An 18,786-nucleotide genomic window follows, 5' to 3' on the forward strand; every position below is an offset into this window, starting at 1 on the left:
ATAAATAAATAAATCAGATTTAGAGTTCCGAATTGCTGGTCGGCCCATATATGGCCCGACGTTCCCCACCCCTGGTGTAGATTAAACAATTTCAATTTTCATTTTAAGCAACAAAATGAATTAGAGGTAACTGTAAACATCTATAGCAGCAAAATGCAACATGTAAATATAATAGTAAAACACTGACAGGGAACATTTGACTGAATAATGAGTACTTTTGTTAATACTTACATACTTTAATACAGCTAACCATGCTCTGTTTATCTGCACTGTTTAATCCAATCTACTTCTCACCCTGCCTCCTCAGAATACATGAATAAAAAGTCAGAGTCATGGATAATGTGCCATCTTCCAGATTCAGATGAGGTGGTGTGACCACCGGCAGAATTATTACAGTGGATGCACCTCGGCCCTCTTAGGAGTAAAGCCTGTGTTCAGCACGTTTTGTGATCTTCTCAGGGAGGATGTGTTTCTCATTTAGACATCAGGGCCTGATGCCAGAAGATGGAGCCGTTACACTGGCATTATAATATCAGTTCCTTGAAATGCAAGCGGCCTCACAATGTGCGCTGGGCTGTCAAAGCTCAACGTAGTGGCAATAAGATTCTTTTGTTTACACACTGACTTCACCCTGTTTCCTAGATACTGAAGAGACACTAGTTGTCATGGTCATTGGCTCCTTATCTTATGTGGAGTAGGTCAGCTGCTTCAACCCTGTTTGAACCGGTTGAACACAGGTTTCAATAGCCTTGAAGCAGAGGGAGCAGACAGTGCTCTCTCTTCACTTGCACTATTTGTCTCAGTGTAAATAACAAGTGAGCAGCACTCAGCCCAAACATCAGTATACAGATAAGCTCTGATTGTTTCATTAATAGGGTCCATGAACCGATTGTCCTCTCGTAGCATTTCTTGTCTTTCTTTGCTGACTTTCTCTGGAAAATAATTGTTGAACTGTTTCAAGTTCAAAGAAACACTTTGTCCACTTTCAGATATAGTAGTGCAACCATCTCCCCTTGGGGGGGGCATTGATAACCCAACCAAACCAAGAGTTGTTCAGACTGCATATAGAGCGTCATCCTCACTGTGGGTGACCTCGCATGGATCCATAGCCTTGTAAACATCACACACTATTAAAAGTCCAATGTCTGCATTTCCAGGTGGCAGGTGGATTCCAGAAAAGGTGTGGCCTCCACTGAAATGCTGTCTTTGGACACTTGAATGTCTTTATGGTACTCTTGGGTAGGTCAATATAAATGTTATCTTTCAAACCACACCTCTGATCCTGAGAGACTGTAGATCAGCTCTAAATTTTCCAGGCCCATTGTGCAACAGTGAAGTCGTTTTGTCAACCTTTTTTTTTTTTATTTTTATTGGATGTGTTAACTGTGAGGTTTCAGTGTATTGTTCCTTCTTCCCCTTATGTTAGTGGCACTCGAAGAAGCCTTGAGTTCAAAGGTCTTCAGGGGAATGACTGGCACTGCCAGATAAGCTGCCATCTTCCTCCTTCAACCTCATGAGCTTTAATTGCAATTGTCAATGCCAGGAACAGCAGGTTAATTGTGGTTTAGAATGAGCATAACTGTGCGTGACTTACAGTAAGGAAGTTATTGAAATACGTTGTTAAGGTGTTTCTAAGGTGTTTACTATCATTATCAGTGCCTCTGTGATCCAGTAAGCGATGACAGTGTGTACAAGGGAGCCTATCTATGCTCCCAGGATCCTATGTTCACAACGTCCCATAGTCGCAGGTTTAGGGTTTTGACAACAGGGGGGTCATTGTGTGTTAACAGAAAGCTGGACTGGGGACCATAGGACCCTGGGAATATAGGTGGGACCCTGGGAACATGGGAATGACTCCATGCACAATGCCAGAATTCTGAAACTGAGGCATCAGCCATCTTTCATTTTGTTCTTTACATCTCTGTTTTTCTGACAGCGACACGTTAAAATGTTGTCAGCGAATGAACCTAATACGTGTTTATGCTCATTATTACATCTGATTGTGTATATTTAATAGAACAGTTTCACAAAGAACTAAGGATTGAGATGAAAAATGAAAAACAAAGGTCTTTTTTATTGAGTAAGGCGATGACAAACGTGGACTGAAGATAGTATTGGATACCACAGATGTGATTATGCTGGTCGCTGTTGGAAAGTAATAACTAAAATTTGGGAGTAAAAAGGACTTAATCGGTCAATGTTTTGACAATTTAACTATGTATTTTAATTATGTCTCGACACAAACTGTATGTAATTCAGGGGTTTGACTAAAGACAAATATTTGATTATTATCAACTATCAACTGAAATCTTAGGCCTGTAAGTCCATCAGAGAGTGAGAGCAGGTTCCAAGTGAGTGTTCTGAAGACATTAAAAAGAGATTTCAGTGGCCAGAAATGTGCATGTTGTAGGTGGAAGCCAAAAAACAGAGAAAATATGAATTATTGTTGGTATTGTTATTTTGTGGAGACCCCACATTGATTACACAGATGTGTTTCTTACCTATAGAGAAACCATTTGTTATTTTGGCCGTGGTTAACCCACATCCATGGAAACAGGTGGTGGAACAACGTCATCTTTATTTGAAACACATCTCTTGTTATCTTCAGGCTGTTTCAGTCATTTTTCCACTGACGTCCATGATGACACTGAGGTGGCATAAAAGTCTAGTCATGATTCAGATATGCAACTGGGAGCAAAGTCACTTTGGAGGTTTATATCATTTTATGGGTGCTGATTGGATCAGTTCTCGTCAAACTATCAAATCATTTTTAAAAGTAAGACTAAAATTCTTTAGTTAAAGGTTTAAAACGCACTTTAATATTGTCGACCTCTTATTTTTTTAAATCTATTTTACTGTTAACACATTGTTTCAAATCTGATGACGCCTTCAAAGATCATATTGTCCCTCATCCCACTCAGCTTTACAGGCCACAGAGTTTCCGATAACAACGTTGTCAATGATTTGCTATCTGAAGCAATGCTTCTTGTTGTCGTTGGTGATTGCATTTGGCTTCATGGCTTCTTCTTTGGTGGTGGCACACACTGCCATGTTTTAATTGGGCCTATCAAGTAAAAATGTTTGTACCTCGTGGTTTAATGATGGTGGAACTGCCATAACCTCATAAAATGACTTTAAAAGAGTGCAGTCTTTGTCCTCTCTGTTCTTTACAACCATGACAAGCAACTTATGAAGTCTGAAGCTGAGATAGACAGTCTATCACAATCTATCACAAGGACACATACATTGTTTGTCATTATACTATGGAAGTATTTTGGTTTTTTGTTCTTCCTCTAGTTGTCAATCCTCTAGTTCTGCTTTTATAGCAATGGAGATAAGTTCAACCAGGAAACACGTACGTGCCAGAGTAATCAGACTGATATAACCCTAATAGCACTGACAATAACCTCTGCCAGTAAACCCCTCTGTTTGAGATGCTACACTGCTATATTTCAACAGTGTTTTGACTTAAGCTGATGTTTGCTTTTGATGTGAGGTGAAAGGAACATTGCAAATCCACAACATGAGCAACCAGTGAATTTATTCTTGTCATTAGCTCCTTATCAGTAGAGATCATTTCTGCTCAACTGTGGTTTTAAACCCGCTGAGCTTGATTCCATCAGTGTTCAGAAGGTTGGGGTTATGACATATATTTGGTTTTCATCTTGAGAACATAAGGTTTTTGAGTATGAATTTTGACAAAATAACCAGAGAAAAACATTTTTAGTGCTGAAAACTATGTGAAATATAATCTGCTCTGAAGGAAAAGATCTAGTATGTGCTCAACTCAGGTACAGAATTTCAAACCAGACATTCTTACTGGCATTTATGAGCAAAAAGACAATTAAAGAAAGACAACCGAAATGTACAATATTTAGAAGTATATGTGATAAATAAGTGTATTTATTATTTAATTATATTTCAATGGCAAGTTTTTGATACCGTTACAGTTTTATGTTGGCATGTAATGCACTGGCAGTATTTTTTGGATTTAATGTCACATTGAAACTCCCAGCCAACAAAAACATGGCATGTTTGACTTTCAGGTTGGCCTCTAGAAAAACCACCTCTTTTTTTCTTTGGATGGACTGGCCTTTATATAGTTCTTAGATTTGTGGCACACTTTCTGAACGTTAACAGAACAAATTGGCAGGTCTATGGAGGATGAACAGATACAAGGCATGGAGACATGGAAAGTGGGACTCTGAGACGTCTTTTCTGGGTGGGCATTGTACTGTTGCAAACAGTGCCGCCCTCGGAGGAGTGGTTAATGATTAAAACTGCCAGTGGAGGACGCCTGAGCCCTCATCATCCAAGGTTTTAAGGAACTAAAACCTTGTCGACTCATCACCCTCACTGGCTTTCTTTCTTGTGCTGGTTTCGTCCTTGAGTTATTTTCCAATGGCTCAAGGATTCAGACTATTCTTTGTCCTTTGGCTGGTTGCAGCCTGTCTTGGTAAGTTTCCTGATTTTTTATGTTAACTCCATCCTAAACATTTAAAACTTTTTTTTTTTTTTTCAATCTATGCTTTTTCATCTCCGAGAACTATTCAGTTATGAGGTGAATTTCATACTTGAGAAAAATATTCCTGCCTATTGATTTAAATTCGTTTCATTTATATCGATTGTGTAGCTACCCAAAGCGGAGATATTTTCATCACAGCAGATGTTTAGATAGGCTTTTATTAAGTAATTCACCCCCTTCAACTTCATCTACAGGAAATACCACTTCGACTAATTCAACGACAACTTCAACATTAACTACCACTGCGGTTACTTCAACGTCAACGGACAATGAGACTTCAACTAATTTAACGACAACTCCAACATTAACTACCACTGCGGTTACTTCAACGTCAACGGACAATGAGACTTCAACTAATTTAACGACAACTCCAACATTAACTACCACTGCGGTTACTTCAACGTCAACGGACAATGAGACTTCAACTAATTTAACGACAACTCCAACATTAACTACCACTGCGGTTACTTCAACGTCAACGGACAATGAGACTTCAACTAATTTAACGACAACTCCAACATTAACTACCACTGCGGTTACTTCAACGTCAATGGACAATGAGACTTCAACTAATTTAACGACAACTCCAACAGTAACTACCACTGCGGTTACTTCAACGTCAACAGACAATGACACTTCAACTAATTTAACGACAACTTCAACATTAACTACCACTGCGGTTACTTCAACGTCAACGGACAATGACAATTCAACTAATTTAACGACAACTCCAACAGTAACTACCACTGCGGTTACTTCAACGTCAACAGACAATGACAATTCAACTAATTTAACGACAACTCCAACATTAACTACCACTGCGGTTACTTCAACGTCAACGGACAATGACACTTCAACTAATTTAACGACAACTCCAACAGTAACTACCACTGCAACTACTTCAACATCAACAGACAATGACACATTGACTAATTCAACGACAACTCCAACAGTAACTACCACTGCGGTTACTTCAACGTCAACGGACAATGAGACTTCAACTAATTTAACGACAACTCCAACAGTAACTACCACTGCGGTTACTTCAACGTCAACGGACAATGACACTTCAACTAATTTAACGACAACTCCAACATTAACTACCACTGCGGTTACTTCAACGTCAACGGACAATGAGACTTCAACTAATTTAACGACAACTCCAACATTAACTACCACTGCGGTTACTTCAACGTCAACGGACAATGAGACTTCAACTAATTTAACGACAACTCCAACATTAACTACCACTGCGGTTACTTCAACGTCAACGGACAATGAGACTTCAACTAATTTAACGACAACTCCAACATTAACTACCACTGCGGTTACTTCAACGTCAACGGACAATGAGACTTCAACTAATTTAACGACAACTCCAACAGTAACTACCACTGCGGTTACTTCAACGTCAACAGACAATGACACTTCAACTAATTTAACGACAACTTCAACATTAACTACCACTGCGGTTACTTCAACGTCAACGGACAATGAGACTTCAACTAATTTTACGACAACTCCAACATTAACTACCACTGCGGTTACTTCAACGTCAACGGACAATGAGACTTCAACTAATTTAACGACAACTCCAACAGTAACTACCACTGCGGTTACTTCAACGTCAACAGACAATGACACTTCAACTAATTTAACGACAACTTCAACAGTAACTACCACTGCGGTTACTTCAACGTCAACAGACAATGACACTTCAACTAATTTAACGACAACTCCAACAGTAACTACCACTGCAACTACTTCAACATCAACAGACAATGACACATTGACTAATTCAACGACAACTCCAACAGTAACTACCACTGCGGTTACTTCAACGTCAACAGACAATGACACTTCAACTAATTTAACGACAACTTCAACATTAACTACCACTGCGGTTACTTCAACGTCAACGGACAATGAGACTTCAACTAATTTAACGACAACTCCAACATTAACTACCACTGCGGTTACTTCAACGTCAACGGACAATGAGACTTCAACTAATTTTACGACAACTCCAACAGTAACTACCACTGCGGTTACTTCAACGTCAACGGACAATGAGACTTCAACTAATTTAACGACAACTCCAACAGTAACTACCACTGCGGTTACTTCAACGTCAACGGACAATGAGACTTCAACTAATTTAACGACAACTTCAACATTAACTACCACTGCGGTTACTTCAACGTCAACGGACAATGAGACTTCAACTAATTTAACGACAACTCCAACAGTAACTACCACTGCGGTTACTTCAACGTCAACGGACAATGACACTTCGACTGTTTCAACGACAACTTCAACAGTAACGACCACTGTGATTACTCCAACGTCACCAGAAAGTGACACTGTGACTGATTCAATGACAAGCCCTACAGTAACTACCACTGCAGTTACTTCGTTAACTACAGCAGAACCAGGTAACAATATGGTTGATCAGCCTGTTTCAATGTCACCTACAACATCAGCCAGTAAAGACAGTGTAAATATTTACATTGTTGTGTGTTTTTTTTCCCTTTAAATCGACAGACCCTTGTGAGTTTAACCCATGTGCTACTGGGAGCACCTGTGAGCCTCGTTTTGATGGAACCTTCGTATGCTTGTGTCAGCTTGGTGAAGTCTACAATAATGTCAGCAAAAGTTGTGATCGTGGTAAGTACCCCTATTTTATTGCATACCACCACCATGTAAGCTGTTACTCCATAAGAAAGTTCATTAATGAACAGTAATTATTATACTAGTTATATCAGGTCTGTTAAATTATAATCACTTTTACATGTTTACAGCCAGAGAGTTGAACATTTTGCGCAATATCCACATTCTATGTATAGAGTTAGATGAGAAGATACAACTGTCATATTTTTCTGGTAAATATGACGCCAGAGCAGGAGACACTTAGTTTAGTTTAGCATAAAGACTGGTAGAGGTGGAGAACAGAGTGTCAGAGCAAATACTGGAGTTGGGGTTGGGGGATTTCTGACCAGCTGTTTCCAGTCTTTATGCTATACTAACCGACTGGCAGCTGTTGCCTTATATTTATCGGACATAATGGTTATGAAAGATGGATCAGTCTTCTCATCACCTCTTGGTAAGAAATCAAAACATATTTCCCTAATTGTTGAACTATTCCTTTAAATGAATGATTATGACTGGAGGTATATACAACTCTCTTAATATGATTTTTTTTCTTATTTTAGCCAAAGTTTTCCCAGGACAACTACGCCTGACTAATTTAACCTACAGTGCAGAGATGGAAGACAAGACATCAGAAATATTTCGAGAGACCTCTGAACGTATTATTTCAGAGGTAAGCAATCAGTTCTCTCCTCTTTATATGAGGCTTTTTTTTGTAAATGGGAGGCTTGGAGTAAAAGCAGGTAATGCACACCCATTGCTTGTGTGTTTAATGTTGTAATGTAATGTTTGATAGCCCTCATCTACTTGGCCAGACATGATCCATGGATTTATCCATGATCTGCACACATTTAACTTTTTGGTGTGACAGCAAAGACAATATGTTGGCTCTATTGTGTAGGAATTAAAAAAATGTTAAATGACTCCTCCTTTATTGTGATTGTAAGATGTTTGATATTTTTGATGTTAAAATGCACTGAAGAAGAGTTGATTGTGGAGTTCACTGACAGCAGTGATCGTCCATCTACCTCACATCACCACGTCAGTATTAAAGCTGATATGTGTCATAATAAATGTACTATTTTGCTGCACAATATCAAAGCAAAATAATCTCAGATTTGAACTTGATCCAAAGTGGATTTGCTTTCCACGTCAGATGATGTCCTAAACAAAATGGTATTTCTTCTATTTCCTTTCTAAAACACAGCTGGATGAAGTTTTCAGAAATTCTTCTCATCACTCTGATTACTCTGGATCTACAGTCCTGGAACTCCGGTAAGTCCAGACTGACAGTGGTGTTTATCTTCTGACTGTTTCTATCTATAACCATACTTCCTTCAGTATACTTGTGGGATATTGTCCATAGGAATTGCAGAATGTAAAGTGTTCTTTTTGTCTATAAAGGAATGGGACAAACAGCAATCGTCAGTCAAGGTCAGAGAATTCAGATCCGGTCATTGCAACTGTAGAGATCATCTTCAGCGCAGATTCAGACGTCACAGCAGCAGATGTTCAAGACACGATGAAAAATGCCTCTAACTGTGAAAACTGTTTACTGGGAGGGGCATCTTTCTCAAGTAAGTTTATTTATCAAGTCAATATGTCAGGCTTTATGGAGTTTGATGGTGAGATTAATCTAAATAACATTCAAACAAAATGTAGATTCATTGTCAGGTGGAACATTATTGGAGAATTCTGTCTGTTATTCATTCATTCTGTCAAATATCGAAGAATAACTTGTAAACAGTATCCTGTGCAAATGGTTTGGCTTTATTTTGTCGAAACAATCCTTTTTTCTGTTCAGGCTGTTAAAAGCAGAACCATCTACTGCCGTGATGTTTTAAGAACTACTCTCACTTCGAGGGGCTTTGGGCCTGTAATCATTTCACCTGCTGTGATTAAAAAGCTTGATGATAAGAAGATTGGCATCAAAACATTCTCAGTGTTTCTGTCAGATAGCGCAGTTCAGTGTGTCTGCATTAATCGTTAGTAACATGATGATGTTCATTGTTTTAGTGTATTTTTCTGCAATTACCTGAATCAATAGGTTGTTTCCAGATGACATCATGTCACTCTTTTGTTGTGCCGTGAAATGAAGATGGAGGACCAGAAGTGATTTTCTGCATAGGAAGCACTATAGCACACACTCAACATGCCTTTGTTTTATGTCGTTTATGGTTGATCAATCAAACCAAGAAACCACGAGGAGCTTTCATTGAGTACGAAATTATTGTTGCTCATAAGGGTAAAAATGCATGAAATTAACCAAAAAACAGCAGAAAAAAATGGCTTGTTAACTGCCTAGAGGAGCCGAGTCGGCTAATGGTGGCAATAGTGTAACATTAGCTATTGTTTTCAATCTGTGGTGATAGATTAAAAGTAAAAAGAAACACAACTAACGCTTGTTAAATCATAAGACAGGTGTCACTTAAGACAGGTGATGATCCATGTCTTTGGTGCCATTTCACCAGACCTCTGTGAGTGGTTAACTTAGCATCACATCCAACATATTTTCTGATTTTCTGTTTCTACCTTTCTCTCATAAGTTTGTCTAAACTTGCACAGTAAGAACTTTTCTTCATCTCACTGCAGTTTTCACTAATGGCCCTGAATTTAACAACCTGTGACTGCAAACAACCTATTGCAGACAACTGCATTTTAACAAAGCCTGTTTCTGAAATTTTTCAGCCATCCAGCTCATCAGATTTCACCATTTTATCAGTTATCGGTTTAGTTGAGTTGTTTGGAGTGTCTTATGCTTCTTTTTCATTTAATTTGTCAATACTTTTGAACTTTATCTTTTCCTTTGCTTTGTATCGGCATGATACAGCATGAAATTACCCAAACCATTTACGTGATGATCGGGTCTATTCTTTAACTTACATAATAAATCATTAGTTTATACACTTTATCTGTCTATTTTAGTGCCAATCCTCTCAGCCAACGAGTAATAATGTCTGACTGATAATGATATTTCTCAACTGCTATCAGTAGACTGTACGTTTCAGTCCACAGTTCATGTCGTTATTTTTTAGTGAGGTGTGTTGCATATTTTCTATTCTGCATGTATTTGATTTAGGTGTACTGAGAGTATTGTCTTTTGTTTCCTTCATTTAAAGGAGAAAACCCATGTAATTTATCGGATCCCTGTGATCCGACAACAACACATTGCAGAGGGGACAGTGCACCAGTTAGCTGTGACTGTGCTGATGGCTACATTAAGTCAGAATTCAGTACCACCATGTGCGCCGGTAAGAGCATTTAGTGAGTGAGAGAGAGTGTGTGTGTGTGTGTGTGTGTTTTATAATAATTTTCCCTTATCTAAACTAAAGACTACTTCAATCTCTTCTACTTTTGCAGCTTGTCCCAGTGGCCAAAAAGCTTACAATTTCTCTGAATGTGTCGAGTAAGTGTTTAAATGTCAAAGCATTTCTGGAAACGTATCAGTTAGTATCTATCAAATTATCCACCTAATTATATTTCAACAGTATTTCATGCAAATCATCGTGAGGAGGGAAAAACTGACGGTAAATATGACCTGTGTTTGTAGAGAGCTTGGGTATAAATAAAGCTGTAAAATGAATCTTCTTGTCTTTCAGTTGCCCATTTGGTTATTCTGGTTTCAACTGCAATGAATGTGAGTATACAGCATGTGTTTGAGAGTGACAGCAAAAACAAAAAAATATATGTGAGAACCTTTTAACAAAAATAAACATAAGAAATAGTGACATGAAACACAGATTAAAAGAGTGTCTCTGCTTTATGAGGGGTGCTTGTAAAGGGAAACTGCTGATTCATACAAATGTGAACATCTTCTCCAGTGCTGTAACATTACCTCCACAAATCATGTTCATGTCACACTGCATTGCATGAATATCAGTGTCTTGCTAGTTAGATATGGTTTAAGATACCACTTAAACTTTTATTTTGGCTTGTCAATATGACGACGTTGAACTAGAGGTTCCTGGACTGCACTGTTCCTTAATATTAGATATGTTTATGTCACATCTATATCGACTGTATGTTTTTGAGCCTGGATAATGCTTAGATGATGTCCATGCATAAATAAATAGGTCCAGCAATTTGTTTGCAAGTCTTCTGTTTTGAAATGCTGACCCAAGTGACATCACTTGAGGCAAGTCATCAGCTTTGCAGCATCTCCCTCTGAAGCTACAAAAGGCTTTTAACTCACAAGGTTTTCCACTTGAGACATATAAACTGACTTTGATGTGTAAAGGCAGTGGGGTTCAGTATTGCGACGCCTTCATTATGACACACTTTATAGTTTTTGTTGAAGTATTTTTAAATTAGTACGTCTGCAAAGATTCGCATTCATCCAAGTCATGGTACTTCTAAGTGCTTTACAAAGGCAACTGGCCTTGCATGAGGTTCTAGAAAGTTCTTCTTCAGTCTTCTTCTGAAGTCATGCCACTAACATAGTCTTGTTATTGACATCCTTGTCATTGTGTTTCGTTAGCATGGCAGCTGGCTCTGGTAATCGTCGGCACTGTGTTCGGGGGACTGCTGCTCATCACAGTGATTATTCTGCCTGTCGTGGTACTCAAGTAAGTTTCTTATTCACTCATTCACCCACTTCCAACCATTCATCATTGCCTCTGCCGTGTCTTTTCTGTGTTTCTCTCTCATTCATGCTACAGGCTAATCTTTATGTAAGGACAGCCTGGTGTTTTTCACCTGCCAAACACATTTAACAAGTGTTTTGATTCAAAGAAAAATCTATTTAAAAATGCACTAAATAAAGTATAATAGAGTGACACAGAGACAGTCGATATTAATGTTCAGTTTTGTTTTATCTTTTCAGATTCTCAAAGAAGAGGTCCAAGAAGAACAAAGACACTGGGGAGCTTCACTTCAGCCTCTCTCCTGTCAAGGGACCATTGGTGAACAGCAGCGCCAGCCAGCCAAACTCGATTCATGGGTCAGCTAACGCCTTTGCCATTGCTGGGGTGCCTAAGATCCCACGAGCCACTCCCACCAATGGCTGGAACAGGACCAGCCCGGAGTCATCTCTGGGCTACAGCAGGCAAAACCCGGGCCCTATGGTAAGGAACTCTGTGAGTACACCTCTGTGTGTGTGTTTGATGTATATACAGAGATATACTTGCTTGGTTTGGAATTCGCTCATAAAGAAAGTCTCTTTTCATTGTAGCGGCTGTATGAGGACCAAGACGACATGGCCCCTTATGCTCAATCTCGACCCCGGTCCAACCCCTACGCCCAGAAGCAATCTCAGTTCAACCCATACGCTTCAAGACAAGGCCAGTCCAACCCTAACTACGAGCACGACAACGGAAGACGGTTCAACTATTGAGGAACCACATAGATTTATCCTGCAGTGACTTTAACCCAGATCAAAACCTTTTTGAGGGTTTTTCCCCCAAAATATTATATTCTGACCAGGTACAAGCGGTCACACAACATTTCTGTCTTTCCTCAACTTTTCCTTGACAAGGTTTGGGATATGAGATGCACCGTATTTCTTTTGAAAGGTTTCTTTTTACTGTGAATGAATGAAGATATTATTTACTTAAGAACATCTAATTGTTTAAGGTCATTGAACCAGAAATTGATACTCAGAGATGAGGATGTTCGGTATCATTCTCTCACACAGTTAATGTCTCGCTCGTCTATGAATTTTGACTGAATCATTTTGTCTGTAAAATGTTTTAGGTCTATTATGAGTTACAGTTCTATGTTTAACTCTGTTTTTGTGAATGAGACGAGTTTCTTTCATCAAATAAAATTCAGTGAGTTATTCCTGCAAATTAAAGCGTGTTAGTCCATCCATATTATATTTCACTATAATTTGGGCAAAATGTTTACCACATTGAAATTGTCACAGTTCTGTTTTGAATACAGTATATTTCATGTCAAATTGATACCAAGCTGTGATTTAATTATAACATCAGTTCCTTGAAATGTTTTGCATGGTATGCAAGCGGCCTCACAATGTGCGCTGGGCTGTCAAAGCTCAACGTAGTGTCAATAAGATTCTTTTGTTTACACACTGACTTCACCCTGTTTTCTCGATACTGTAGAGACACTCCTTGTCATGATCATTGACTCCTTATCTTATGTGAAGCAGGTCAGCCGCTTCAACCCTGTTTGAACCGGTTGAACACAGGTTTCAATAGCCTTGAAGCAGAGGGAGCAGACAGTGCTCTCTCTTCACTTGCACTATTTGTCTCAGTGTAAATAACACTAGTTAGCAGCACTCAGCCCAAACATCAGTATACAGATATGCTTTGATTGTTTCATTAACAGAGTCTATAAACCTAATGTCCTCTCATGGCATTTCTTGTCAATCTTCGTGGACTTTCATTGGAAAATCATTGTTGAACTGTTGCACCAGCAGATTCGTTACATGATAAATGATTTTGCGGAGTTCTTTTCTACTACTCTTTGGTGGCTAGCCGGGGAGTTTCTGTCGCACAGTGAGGAGGCAGACATCTTTTGTGATCAGCAGACTTTCTGCTTTCATACAATGCCATGTTTGTGTGGTTTGCTTGAAGCGGTGAAATGAGCAGACACTCTAAAGTGAACATATGCTATTTTTGTCTTTTGTTACATGCCCATATAATTTCTTGGGGTGTGAATTATGCTTCGTTTGGGTGGCAATGCTTGGTAGAGGCTTTAAACTGAGTTCCTCCCTGTCATTCTGGTATGCTACACATAAGGATTGGTGCTTCTTCGCGTGAGCATTGATCATCTGAACTGCGTGCATCTCACGCTGCCCCCTCTACAGGCAGCGCTCGTATTGAACAGGTTAAAAAACACAAAACAAACGACTACAGTCATCATCACGATGCTTTCTGACTGATGTTATAAATAGCCTAGACCTAGGTCTACCATCTGCCAGTGACTTGTGACATTCTGCCTGGCTTCCTCGTTCACGTTTCCAAAATTGTGCTGCTTTCAACGAGACATGCAGTGACCTGTCAATCAACTGGGGTGGCACCTGAGGTGGCCAATTAGGTTCCAGAGGTGGCCAGTGCTACCCAGGCCACCCCTCTAGCTCCACCCCTGCATAGACATAAGAAATTGTGCTATTTATTCTAAATAGGAGCTGAACATTGTCATTAATGATCATCAACAGTGTTGCATACCGAAGCAAGGACACATACATTGTTTGTCATTATACTCTGGAAGTATTTTGGTTTTTTGTTTTTTCTCCAGTTGTCAATCCTCCAGTTCTGCTTTTATAGCGACGGAGATAAGTTCAACCAGGAAACACATACGTGACATGATTAATGTGTCTGATGTTGCTCACTGATGATAACTTCTGCCAATAAATTCCTCTCTTTTAGAGATATGATTTTATAAAAGGTAAAAATCTTCCGGCTCTGTTTTGACACGTGTACACATATGGAGATAAGTTCAACACATACGTGCCAGAGTAATCTGACTGATATAACCCTGATAGCACTGATAATAACCTCTGCCAGTAAACTCCTCTGTTTGAGATGCTACACTGCTATATTTCAACAGTGTCTTGACTTTAGCTGACGTTTGCTTTTGATGTGCGCTGAAAATCCACAACATGAGCAACCAGTGAATTTATTCTTACCATTAGCTCCTTATCAGTAGAGATCATTTCTGCTCAACTGTGGTTTTAGACCCGCTGAGCTTGATTCCATCAGTGTTCAGAAGTTTGGGGTTATCACATTTATATATATATTTGGTTTTCATCTTGAGAACATAAGGTTTTGAGTATGAATTTTAAGTAAATAAGGAGGGAGAAACATTTTTAGTGTTGAAAACTATGTGAAATATGATCTGCTCTAAAGGAAAAGATCTAGTATGTGCTCAACTCAGGTACAGAATTTCAAACCAGACATTTTTACTGGCATTTATGAGCAAAAAGACAATTAAAGAAAGACAACCGAAATGTACAATATTTAGAAGTCTACTTTATAAATAAGTGTATTATTTAATTACATTTCATTTGCAAGTTTTTGATTATAAGTTTTCAAGTGACGTAATGAATCATGGAAGTTTTGAGTGTTGGTGATGTTGGAAGACTGTGATCTGACCTCTGTTTCACAAATTAGCCTAGGATTACAGTTAATATATTTTTAATATGGCATGTAATGCACTGGCAGTATTTTTTATTTATTTATTTATTTATTTGCATTTAATGTCACATTGAAAACTTCATTTCTGGGTGGATTTTAATACAAAGAGTACTTTTCTCATTGATCCAAGCCCTCTCTTGAGTGGTCGTCCCAGCCAACAAAAAAATGTCACGTTTGACTTTCAGGTTGGCCTCTAGAAAAAACACCTCTTCTTTTCTTTGGATGTTCTTGAGATGAAATGGACTGGCCTTTATATAGTTCTTAGATTTGTGGCACACTTGTCTGGACATTAACAGAAACAAATTGGCAGGTCTATGGAGGATGAACAGGTACAAGGCATGGAGACATGGAAAGTGGGACTCTGAGTCATCTTTTCTTGGTATTGTACTTTAGCACACAGTGCCACCCTTGGAGGAGTGGTTAATGATTAAAACTGCCAGTGGAGGACGTCTGAGCCCTCATCATCCAAGGTTTTAAGGCACTAAAACCTCACCGACTCATCACCCTCACTGGCTTTCTTACTTGTGCTGGTTTTGTCCTTAAGTTCTTTTCCAATGGCTCGAGGATTCAGGCTATTCTTTGTCCTTTGTCTGGTTACAGCCTGTCTTGGTAAGTTTCCCGATTTTTTTTATGTTAACTTTACATCCTAAACATTTAAAGAATAAAAAATTAATTTCAATTTATGCTTTTTCATCTCTGAGAAATGTTCAGTTATGAGGTGAATTTCATAATCAAGATAAATATTCCTGCCTATTGATTTACATTCGGTACATTTATATCGATTGTGTAGCTACCCAAAGCAGAGATATTTTCATCACAGCTGATGTTTAAATAGGCTTTTATTCAGTAAATCTTCCCCTTCAACTTCATCTACAGGAAATACCACTTTGACTGATTCAACAGCAACTCCAACAGTAACTACTAATGTGGTTGCTTCAACGTCAACAAACAATGATACTTCGACTAATTCAACAGCAACTCCAACAGTAACTACTAATGTGGTTGCTTCAACGTCAACAAACAATGATACTTCGACTAATTCAACGGCAACTCCAACAGTAACTACCACTGCAGTTACTTCGTTAACTACAGCAGAACCAGGTAACAATATGGTTGATCGGCCCATTTCAATGTCACCTCCTACAACATCAGCCAGTAAAGACAGTGTAAATATTTACATTGTTGTGTGTTTTGTTCCCTTTAAATTGACAGACCCTTGTGAGTTTAACCCATGTGCTACTGGGAGCACCTGTGAGCCTCGTTTTAATGAAACCTTCGTATGCTTGTGCTTGCCTGGTGATTTCTACGATGTCAGCAAAAGTTGTGTGCGTGGTAAGTACCCCTATTTTATTGCATACAACCACCATGTAAGCTGTTACTCCATAAGAAAGTTAATTAATGAACACTAATTATTATACTAGTTATATCAGGTCAGTCAAATTATAATCACTTTTACATGTTTACAGCCAGAGAGTTGGACATTTTGCGCAGTATTCACATTTTACACAGAGAGTTAGATGAGAAGATACAACTGTCATATTTTTCTGGTAAATGTGACACCAGAGCAGGAGACCCTTAGTTTAGTTTAGCATAAAGACTGGTAGAGGTGGAAAACAAAGTGTCAGAGCAAATACTGGAGTTGGGGTTGGGGGATTTCAGACCAGCTGTTTCCAGTCTTTATGCTATACTAACCGACTGGCAGCTGTTGCCTTATATTTATCGGACATAATGGTTATGAAAGATGGATCAGTCTTCTTATCACCTCTCGGTAAGAAATCAAAACATATTTCCCTAATTGTTGAACTATTCCTTTAAATAAATGATTATGACTGGTGGTATATATAACTCTCTTAATGTGATTTTTTCTTATTTTAGCCAAAGTTTTCCCAGGACAACTACAGCTGACTAATTTAACCTACAGTGCAGAGATGAAAAACAAGAAGTCAAAAGAATTTCTGGAGGCCTCTGAAAGTATTATTTCAGCGGTAAGCAATCAGTTCTCTCCTCTTTATATGAGGCTTTTTTTGTAAATGAAGGCTTGGAGTAAAAGCAGGTAATGCACACCCATTGCTTGTGTGTTTAATGTTGTAATGTAATGTTTGATATCCCTCATCAACTTGGCCAGGCATGATCCATAGATTTATCCACGATCTGCACACATTTAACTTTTTGGTGTGACAGCAAAGACGATATGTCGGCTCTATCGTGAAGGAATTAAAAAATGTTACATGACTCCTCCTTTATCGTGATTGAAAGATGTTTTAAGGTGCAACAAAGCACTGAAGAAGAGTTGATTGTGTCACCATGCCAGTATTAAAGCTGATATGTGTCATAATAAACGTACTATTTTGCTGCACAATATCAAAGCAAAATAATCTCTGGAAGAAACTTGATCCAAAGTGGATTTGCTTTCCACATCAGATGATGTCCTAAACAAAATGGTATTTTATTTCTAAAACACAGCTGGATGAAGTTTTCAGAAATTCTTCTCATCACTCTGATTACTCTGGATCTACAGTCCTGGAACTCCGGTAAGTCCAGACTGACAGTGGTGTTTATCTTCTGACTGTTTCTATCTATAACCATACTTCCTTCAGTACACTTGCAGGATATTGTCCATAAGAATTGCAGAATGTAAAGTGTTCTTTTTGTCTATAAAGGAATGGGGCAAACAGCAATCATCAGTTAAGGTCAGAGAATCCAGATCCAGTCATTGCAACTGTAGAGATCATCTTCAGCGCAGATTCAGACATCACAGCAGCAGATGTTCAAGACACGCTGAAAAATGCCTCTGACTGTGGAACCTGTTTCCTTAACGGGACATCTTTCTCAAGTAAGTTTATTTATCAAGTCAATATGTCAGGCTTTATGCAGGTTGACGGTGAGATTAATCTAAAAAAACATTAAACAAAATGTAGATTCATTGTCAGGTGGAACATTATTGAAGAGTTCTGCCTGAAAGTTATTCATTCATCTGTCAAATATACAACTAGTTGTTTTCCCTTCTCCTTTGGGTAGGTGTAGGAAATCTTTGCCAATGATTTAGAACTTTATTTTTTCCTTTGCTTATATCAGCATAATACACAGTATGACATTAGCCAACCATTTATGTGATGATAGTGGCCTATTATTTAATTTATGTGCTAAATCATTAACTTGCACACTTTATCTGTCTATTTTAGTGCCAATCCTCTCGTCAGAGTGTCACACAGCCGATGAGTAATAATGTCTGACTGATAATGATATTTCTCAACTGCTATCAGCATACTGTACGTTTCAGTCCACAGTTCATATCATGTAGTTATTTTTTAGTGTGGTGTGTTGCATATTTTGTAGCACTGCATGTATTTGAGTTAGGTGTACTGAGAGTATCTTTGTTTGTGTCCTTCATTTAAAGGTGAAAACCTGTGTGACAGGAGTCCCTGTGATGAGGAAACTACAACTTGCTTTCCAGAAGATGGATCTTATTCCTGTAACTGCACTGAAAACTATGTTGAAATAAAATATAGTAACAGA

The sequence above is a fragment of the Chaetodon auriga genome, chromosome 20, assembly GCF_051107435.1.
Source record: "Chaetodon auriga isolate fChaAug3 chromosome 20, fChaAug3.hap1, whole genome shotgun sequence".
NCBI classification, from domain to species: domain Eukaryota; kingdom Metazoa; phylum Chordata; class Actinopteri; order Chaetodontiformes; family Chaetodontidae; genus Chaetodon; species Chaetodon auriga.